Below are 9633 nucleotides of genomic sequence, written 5' to 3'. Positions count from 1 at the left end.
ATTACACCATTTGGCTTAATACAGTAAGTGATTAAAGTACCTGACCCTTTCTTAAAGTGTGTGTGTGTGTGTGTGTGTGTGTGTGTGTGTGTGTGTGTGTGTGTGTGTGTGTGTGTGTGTGTATTTATATGGAAAACATTAATAAATGACCACATCTGCAGCTTTTCCCACTACTATACCCCTATTACCCCCACTCAATTTTACTATACACTCAAAACAGCTTCAATATATACCCTGATAAAAACAAATACCTTTAAAATATTAATACACCTCCCAATCCCATTAAAATCAACATAAACACACCCTCGGATAACAATAACATTAATGCTTTCCACCCCCATATTGCATTCATTTACCCATACCCTCCCCATGCCCTTACCTCACCATGAAGAAAGCTGCCTGGTCTCAGCACACTGTGGAGCTCCAGAGTAGTACTCGAAGGATATGGCAGAAGCTGGCAGGTAGGTAGAGGAGAAGATGGGACAGGGGCTATGGGAGGAGGATAGAGGAGGAGAAGGATAGAGACAGGGTAGAAGGAAAGGGGTGGAGATTCACGAAGGAGTAGAGGCGGAGTTTAAGGCAGTGGAGGAAGCAGAGACAGTGTCACAGGCTGCAGCTGCAGAATTAGCCAGCCCCGATCATGACAGCAGTTATGTAACACGCTGGGAAACTTATGGGGAAGTTGTCAGCCAGAACATGCAAAGCAGTGTCCACCCCCCGCCCGACCTCCCCCATCATGCCACGCTAAGCCCCACCCCCTCACAGAAAGGGGCAGAGTCTCCATCCACTCCGAGCCTGTGTGTGGGTGAGGAACCGGTAGGTCAGGCAGGCTCAGCCCGCTGAAAAGATATGGGTAAGGTGATTTGGGTGCTCCACTACAGATAAAATGACATTCTTTTCACATGAAAAGATCTATCCCAGAGATCACAAAGCATATAAACAATATTTGGGTATGATGTGTATAATAGCGCTAGTATCTATGTCATCTGACCTTGAGTGGCAAAAAAATTTATACTTAGCTTGAGGTAAGCGGTAGGGTTTCTTTACTTTTGTTCAGTGGGAAACCGCTGCCTGGCTGTCATTTAACAGCATGTAAGGCTCAGCGCAGTGGGGAAGAGAGGAAGGGGAGGGGCCCAGCCAGGAAAGGGTACAGCATGGGGTGGGAGTCTGTGAAGAGCCGCTCAGGCTCAGCTGCGCTTCTCTGCAGCCTGCCACTGTCATACAGTGTTACAGGCGCAGTGGCAGCCAGCAGCAGCAGCAACAGACTCAGCAGCAGCAGCTGCAGGTGGGGCGCCTCTCCAGCCTGGAGCCTCGCTGCAGTGCAGGATCTGCTGAGAGAGTTGCTCCGGCCCTGCGTGTAAGGGTACAACTAGCACTCCAGTGGGCGGCTAGATTAGGGCAGCGTGTGTGAACTGCCGACATCGGCTGTCTATGCTGTTAAAGCTGCCCTTGTGCTGTGTAAGGCTGTTGTTAGCAAGCTTTGGGAGCCAACATGGGAACCACCATGGAGAGAACAGGTGCTCTAGCTGGTTGTTTGGACTATGGACCTGATTCAGCAGCGATCACTATTGTGATCACAATAGCAATTACGCACGCAGTCTCATTGTGAAGATATGCTAAATTTGATTGCAATCGCAATGCCATACACAACCTAACATAAGGACGCCTCCTTTACCTTATACACATCCGTAATACTTAGCAAGTCTGCAAAACCATTGGTAACATCGAGTACCTCACGCACTATTGCACAAGGTCTGACCTTACTTAGAAATTGTTAGCCTCATCGCACGCAGTGAAAGTCCAAGCTGCGTATTGCATTGCAGTGGCTAATTTATAAACGTCCCTGTAATGGCGTTCAAACGCACCTCCCCCCCCCCAGTCATCACCCCAAACCGGTACTTTATATGTCATTCACTCTGCGATGGGTCTGCGTAGTCACTGCAATCGCAGTCCTGATCACAGTGGAGTGTTCACGCATGCGCACTGCATACACGTGCAATACGCAACAATTGGCCGATGGCGTGCGTAATCGCAATAGCAATCCTTGCTGAATCAGACCCTGTGACCGCATGGAAAGATACAATCATAGGGATGTTAGAAGTAAATATTGGTGGTTATCAGAGGACTCGTGATGCATTTCTTCGCCCCTGGCGATCTCTTCAGAGTTGTGACACCTGTTCACAGTGTTGCAACAAAAATGTAGCGGTATTCTGTGTTTTCAGGATTACATTTTTTTATAATAGTATATATCCAGCTTGATTGTATAGGAATCAGTATGAAATACCGACAGTCGGGATCCTGGCGGTCAGAATCCTGATGCTGGGATCTCGACAGGGTTAACATACCGACACTTGTTGGTCAGTATGCTAACCCTCTCCCTACCCTAACTCTCCCTCTTTGGGGCCTAACCCTAACCCCCCGAGTGCCTGAACCTAACCTCGCACACTAAACCTAACCCTCCCCCCATAGTGCCTAACCCTCGCCCTACTGCCTAACCCCTAAATCTAACCCTCCCCCCAACCCCGTTTCTTACCTTCGGCATCCTGACTGCCGGGATGGGGTGCCGGCGCTGGGATTCTGACCAGCATCGGTATTTGGCGTCGGTAATGTAAGCGTCGGCATCCTGACCGCCGGGATGCCGAACACATACCATTGTATATGTTATGTATATTTTAGTGTGTTTATGTGTCAATGTTCTATTCCTTAATTAAATTGTGTTTTTTTTTACTAAGCAAAATTGATAGGTTCATGCTTGTTGTACCCTTACACGCATTCACTCATAGGGGTATATTTACTGAAGTACGGGTTTTTAGAAGTGGAGTTGTTGCCCATAGCAACCAATAAGATTCTCTCTTTAGTAAATTTACCCCAGAGTGTATAGCGCTGCAGTAATACGTTTTCTTCTTTTCTGGTGGTAGCAACCACCATTCAGCAACTGCTTGTCACTATATTAGCAAATCCCCCCCTTCATTTTTTTCTTTTGCCCAGCGCCTAGGACTACACACACATTCAGGACACAGATGGTATGTAGTACATGAGACTACTCGCAGGAGGTTGGGTACAGCAGACTGTACTGATGCACAGATCTTTCAGCAGGAGGCAGACAGCACATGGGTGTATTAAAGCACTGATAACAACAGGTGAGTAAAAAGTTGGTAACTCTGCTGCAAAATGATGAGCGCTGATGACAGGCTGAATACACTAGAATGGGAACACTCAGGTAAAACAACGGAGAGAACTGGTACAGATGCTGGAGCTCAGGTAGTGGGAACCGTTCTGTCACAGGGAACCGAGAGTCCTAGGAGACTTGTTGTACTGGCAATGAACAAGTGGCAGAGAGTACAAGTATGAATGTGAACATCATGTGCACCGTACGGACGCTGTGAATGGCTGAAACTACTGAGCTGACTTCAGGCAAGATGGCGGCGGGCAGGGCCGCCGCAATGTAATCTGCGGGGTAAGAATTGCAGAGGGGCATCGGGCGGGAGAGGTGACCTCCCCGCCAGGGCCAGCAACAGAAATCTCGGGGCCCAGTATAGTGATGTCGCTGGGGGCCCCACCTACTCACCCCCACCCCCGATCCCGCACATCCCTTCCCTGCATGTGTTATATGTGAAGCATGATAATGTTAACTGAAAGATATGCCAGCCTTTAAATAAAGTAAAAATACACTATGACTTACCACATTGTCTCTGTCACTGATGATGCAGGCTGCAGTTCTTGTCTGCCGTCTATTGCAAGGTCTACTTAATGTTAGTGCTGTGGATGCCTCAGGGGTAGGAGGGATGGTGTCAGCAGCCAGCCATCCCCAGTCGTCAGCCCCTCATCACCTTCCTCAAACTCAGCCTCTCATTACCAACCTCAGTCCAGAAGCCCCCATCATCTTTCTCCATCCCCAGACCCCATTGTCAGTCCCCAGCCCCTATCACCTCCTGCCCACAGCCCCCCATCACCTTCCTCTGCCCTCAGCCCCCTTCACCTTCCTCTGTCCCGAGGCACCAACACCTTCCTCTGCTTCCAACCCCTGTCACCTCCTGCCCCCAGCCCCCATCACCTTTCTCTGCCCCCATCCCCCTTCATCTTCCTCTGCCCCATCACCTTCCTCTGCCCACAGCCTCCTTCATTTTCCTCTGCCCCTTAACCTTCCTCTACTTCCTGCCCCCGTCATCTTCCTCTGCCCCCAGCCCCATCACGTTCCTCTTCCCCGGCTTCCTTCATCTTCATCTGCCCCTTTTACCTTCCTCTGCTTCCAGCCCCCATCACTTTCCTCTCTGTCCAGCCTCCTTCACCTTCCTCCATCACCAGGCACATTGTCACCTTCCACCCCCAGCCCCCATCACCTTCCTCTGCATCCAGCCTCCTTCACCTTCCTCCATCACCAGGCACCATCACCTTCCCCCCATCCCCTGTCACCTTCCTCTGCCCCCGCACCTTCTCCCGTCCCAAGCCCTAACAGCAGCCTCAACTACTTACCATCTGATGGCCGGCCGGGGATCCATCCACTTCTGCCCGGGAAAGGAAGACGTGCGGCGATGTGATTAATGACGTCACACTGCCGCTTTGCAGTCAGATGTAAAGGTCATGCCTGGGCTGCAGCTGAGCCACCTGGAAGAGCCCAATGCTGCCTGGGCCAGGCTACAAGGGAGCTGGGGCTTAGCGGAGGTGATATGGGTCACGTCTGGACCTTGGGGCCCAGTACGGGTGTCCCCGCCTTTCGCCGGGCCTGCTCCCAGCTGCTTGCTTTCTGAGCGCCTTTACAGTTGCACTGCCTGTGACAGGCAGGCTGAGGCAGCCAGTGCAGCAGTGTCATGGACAGGCCTGACAGGGCTAAACTAAGGGGCGGGCCGGGTGGCTGCGGACATAAATTAAATTTAAATTCAGGCGGATCGGTGATCTTGATAATAAGCCAGATCACCAATGCGCATGAATTTAAATTAAATTTCTGTTCGTGGCTGCCCGGTCAGGAACTGATTTCATTCCCCTGTCTTGTTAAGTTGCTATAAGCAGCACCACCACTGCCAGCAATAGCCTGTAGACCGGACATCCGCGATGATGTCACATGCACGCACCTGCTCTCTCTGTGTGTGACGTGCTCTGCCCAAGATGAAGAGCAATGGAGGAGCTGCCTTAGCTACGCACCACAATGCCAGGAGGAGGACCCGCCAAACAGTGAGTGAGATAGAGATAGTTACAGCTGCCTGTCCCTGATGGAGGTGAGGAGGGTGCAAATTTATAGTTGCAGGGGCGGGTGCGGAATACTCTAGCACTGGATCTGGCAGCGGGCTTGCTGCACCAGACCAGGGCTACAGGAGAATCCCGACAAGACTGGCCAGCAGATATACGCCAACCAGTAAATCGGCAGCACCAATTAGGGTAAGAGGGTCTAAGTACCCAAATGACTGCTGAGGACCTTTGAACAGTATGTGGGTAATCTCGCCCTCTTTAGTAATAATGTGGGGCCCTTCATTAATTTTCTCCATATCTGGATGCTGCCTTTTCATGGTCACTGTACCTTCTTTATGTATGGGCTCTTTGCCCCTGCTCTGTGTGGAATTTCCTCATAAAATAATTTGGGATGACTTCCCCTCTTCACTCTACCACTACATCCATGTCATAGGGGTGTGTTACATTAAGCATATGGCACACACAATCATCAAATTGATGACCACTGCCATTTAAAAAGAAAGAATAACTATAACCCTTATCACATTTGAAGGAAAGAAGCTGGAATTCTGGGGGGGAGTTGGCTGACCCCAAACTACAAGAACAACATCTCCCAGCATGCACTGTAAAAGAGGAAGGAATTAGATGAGCTCACTCCCAATATTTCTGCAAGCATGGGAACCAGAAAGGAGGTAAGCACTGGATGAAAGCTGTGAAAGGCAGCATGGAGAGAGCAGGGAAGACTGAAGAGAGCTGACAACCCTATTGTGGGGAAAAAGTTTCCAGAATCCTCTGTATCTAGCTCCAAAATGTGGAGCCATAAAAGCCCACACAACTAATATGAAGCCTGACAGTACAGAGTGTCACCCCTGTTTTAAAATAGTGACCTTAAAGTAGAAACTTAGGCCCCCATTTATCAACGAAGGCAAATACCATCTGAATTGTGATACAAACTAAAAATCCACTGGTATTTACCAATACTTACCCCTCAGACGAGGTCCTGCGAAGTCCTCTTCCTCTGTGAGGTCCTCCGCTGGGCTGCTGGCAGCCTAACGCCAGCGACGGGGCTCCAGTGTAATGCACGTGTGACAGTCCGTCTTCGCATGGACATGACACAGGGATGCGGCAGTGCCTGGAAGGTTTCGCTGAAGCCGGAAGGGCAGCGCCGAGTCCCCATTGTCGTCAATGGGGACCAGTGGAGGCTCCGGAGGTGGGGCTTCAGCGCAGTCCAAAATTCAAATAGGGGAGTCACACCAACTGCCATTCCAAACAGGAGATAAGCGCTAAAGGGGTTATGCTTCATTGATAAATGGGGGCCCTAATATGATTCATATTGTATTTATCTAGGATGTTCCAAGATTTAGAGAATAATGAAGACAGAGTATTTTATTATTATTAGTAGTAGTAGTATCATCATTTATTTATATAGCATCACTAATTCATGCAGAATTGTAGAGAATACGTAATTCAATTCCTACCCCACTGGAGCTCACAGTCTAAAATCCCTAAAAAACAAGCACACATACAATTTCAATTAACTTACCGCTATGTTTTGCTTTTTAGTGTGTGAAGAACATGAAAACCCCATACAGATAGGCCATGATCAGGAACTTGATTCATGACTTCAGCTCTATGAGGCAGCAATGCTAACCACTGTACAATCTGTGCACAGACTGTTGTACCAGAGAGAACCCCATTGCAATTTTGCTACAGGACCCACACATTTATGTCTGTGGGTAGCCAAGGTTATCGGCTACTAGATCTGAATTTTATCTGGCAGGATGGAGCTACATTTGGTGCATCAGCCTACTAGCTTGTATGATCCAACTGCAGGATCTATTGATTGGTTCATAAGCACAGGAAAGGGTGTGGTATGCAAGGAACAGCTATCAAAGGGGTTGAGAGAAGCAAAAACAAATTCTACAAAGAATACAATGAAATAAAATTGTTTATTGCACATTAAATAAAGAAACAGTAAGGATAAAATACATAGTGCTTTTATGCAATCGACAAATCCCTAGTGATGTGTCTGGTAGTAACTAAGTTTCGATTTCAAAGCAAAGTTATGTTTACAACCTCTGTTGTGAGCTGAAAGGTAATGTCATCTTTTTCATCCTGGTACAAACTCTCTTTCAGGCCTCTGGTGCTCATTACTGAACGCTCCTTGCAATTTCAGCCCATGAAAAGATCATGAATGTACAATCCCCCAATTCTTTTCCACCTGGTAACTGTATAACCCTCATCATTTTAACATTGTCCATGATTATGTAGAGGGGGAGTTTTATGAGTTGCTGAAATGTGCTATTAAAAATATAATAGCGTCCGTTTAATATGTGAATTGCCATCAATTCCAAGTAGCCTAGTCTGATGTAGCTGACACTGGGCCTGATTCAGCAAGGATCGCAACTGCGATTACACATGCAATTGGCTGATTGTTGCGTTCTGCGCATGCGTATGCAGTGCGCATGTGCGAAGACTCCATTGTGATCAGGACTGCGATCACAGTGACTACGCAGACCCATCGCAGAGTGATTGACAGGAAGTACAGTTTGATGGTGGTGACGGGGGGGTGGTTGGCGAAACGCAGGTGTGCAGTGCGTTTGAACACTCTTGCATGGGTGTGCATAAATTATTCACTGCAATGCCTTACGCAGCCTGAGTACTCACAGTGTGCGACGAGGTTAGAAATTTCTGAGTAATTTCGGAGCTTGTGCAAGTGTGTGTGAGGCTGTGATGGTACTCAATGTTACCGATGGTTTTGCAGTCTTGCTAAGTATTATGGATGTGTGTAAGGTAAGGTGGACGTGAGACTGCATGTGTAATCGCTATTGCATTCGCAGTTGCAATCCTTACTGAATCAGGCCCATATAACGTGGCAACAAAGCCTACAACTACAAAATATCGCTAACACAATATTATACCTAAACTAGTATGTTGTCAACCAAATGAATTTGGATAATATTACATGTAATATTCATATTTTCAAATGTAGCAGGAGAGCAGAAAAGAATATCCTTTGCCTGCAGCATTGAATTACAACAGAGCTACTGTACTATGGACCAACAGTGTGTCAGGAACAATGGCGTACCTATAATGGGTGAGAGGGAGGACTGTGCAGCACACCCATGGCTTGCAGATATGCCCACATACATCTAGCCTCCTTGCACGTTAAATAGCCGTTCTAGTCATGCCATGCCTTGGCGTGACACTGTAACATAGAATTTTACATGCATATACACATTTGCACACAGAATATAGGCATGCTGCATATCATTTTAATCAGCAGAAGCTGCTTGCGCGTCCTATTCACATCACTTTGTGAATAAGATGTTTTTAAATGTAAAAAAGTTGCACAAAAAGACGCTCTGCGCTACCAAGTCACACAGCTCTCACGCATTATGTGTAGTGCATGGAGGTATGATGTGGACACATCTGTACAACAGACACTTAGGGGCATATTCAATTTGAGGCGAAAAGTCTGAGATCGGGCTTTTCGCCATCATCGCCATTTTTTCCTGGGATAAAGTATCGGCCGCGTGCCCGCTTGTCCCCGTATTCAATTCGGAATCAGCGAACGCGGGACCCGGTGTCCTGTCACTTTTGGGGAAATCAGCCTGTCACCCCCTAGAAGATGGTCTGACAAGGGGAATCACTATGGGTACCCTTGATTTGGCCTGCTGAAGGTAATTGGGGTTTTTAAACAGGTGCATAAATGAAGCTTTGAAGAAGTGGTGAAGAATAGCACTTAGCTTTTTTAGGGGGAAAAAATAACTAGTCCCATCAAATTTGGGGTATATGAAAATGGGTGCAAGCATATTTTTAAGTCCCTAATGATTTTTAAAAATTCTTGAAAAATCCACCTGCCGCAACCACCTGCATTCTAGAAAACACCTGCCGCATACTTGGGAACCCCTCCGAAGTCGATTTCACTAGTTTAGAAGTTTGTCCTCCATATCTTTTTTATTGCCCCCAAAATGAAAGTACCTTTTTAGGGGTGTCCAGTGGACATTTTTTTTATTTTTTTTTTTACACAAAATCCCTTTGGGGGGACATTTCAAGGGATGCAGGCTACTTTTTTAAAGTCTGCACCCCAAAACCACAAATCTGCACTTTTTTTCGCCACCTATTCAGTGGTGAAAACTTATCCCCATTTTTTTACAAAGAATTTTTGCACCTGCGAAAAGTCTTTGTAATTGAATATGGGTATAAGTGAAACTGGCGAAAATGACATAATCGGCGATAAATTATCACCAATAACCTGTTTTCGCAGGCTAATTGAATATGGTCCTTAGCGGTATATTTACTATTGTTTGATTTTGATTTTAGTGTGATTTCTTATTCAATTTTCATTCTATTTTGCATTTGGAGATGTACTAAAGGCAAAATCGAATGTCAAATCGAACATAAATCCGAATTTCACTCAAATCCCACTCAAAATCGAACATCGGAAAAACATTGGACAAACACACA

General features: G+C 47.0%; 1 long non-coding RNA gene across 2 annotated transcripts; it reads left to right on the top strand.

Moving 5' to 3' along the window:
- The first annotated feature begins 769 nt into the window (after window positions 1-769).
- Window positions 770-7422, top strand: LOC148542486 (uncharacterized). 2 transcript variants are annotated; one of them, XR_015877807.1, is made up of 4 exons: window positions 770-853; window positions 2989-3140; window positions 5717-5855; window positions 7300-7422. It is a non-coding gene; the product is annotated as an uncharacterized LOC148542486 (long non-coding RNA). The 2 variants fall into 2 exon arrangements; XR_015877806.1 differs by lacking the exon at window positions 7300-7422 and adding an exon at window positions 6727-7112.
- The last annotated feature ends 2211 nt before the right edge of the window (window positions 7423-9633 follow it).

This window comes from Taudactylus pleione, unplaced genomic scaffold (assembly GCF_031769625.1).
Source record: "Taudactylus pleione unplaced genomic scaffold, aTauple2 ptg000012l, whole genome shotgun sequence".
NCBI classification, from domain to species: Eukaryota; Metazoa; Chordata; class Amphibia; order Anura; family Myobatrachidae; genus Taudactylus; species Taudactylus pleione.
Note: the sequence above shows the minus strand (reverse complement) of the source record. Positions and strands in the feature narration are given on the sequence as shown.